The sequence below is a fragment of the Myotis davidii genome, unplaced genomic scaffold (assembly GCF_000327345.1).
Source record: "Myotis davidii unplaced genomic scaffold, ASM32734v1 scaffold1655, whole genome shotgun sequence".
Lineage (NCBI taxonomy): Eukaryota > Metazoa > Chordata > Mammalia > Chiroptera > Vespertilionidae > Myotis > Myotis davidii.
Window position 1 is genome coordinate 92824 of NW_006286480.1, and position 287 is coordinate 93110.

The window sequence follows — 287 nt, forward strand, 5'->3', positions numbered from 1 at the left end:
AGCCGCTACACCCGGCGCCCAGGCAGCCCCCACCCCCACCCCCTTTTCTGGCCGTCCTTCGGGTTTTCCCTGTTTCCTGCGCCCCCTTTCGGCTGTGCGCACCCATCCGCGGAGAGGAGGTGGGGCGCGGAGCCGGGGTTGGGGTTGGGGACCGAGAGGGGGCGGTGCTCGAGTGGTTGGCCTCCCCCGAGTCACCTCGCCCTCCGGGCTCAGTCCCTGCAGCCCCAGGTGTCTGAACCCCGGGGGACGGGGGAGGAGGAGGTTTGAGTGCCCAGGTGGGCTTGCCC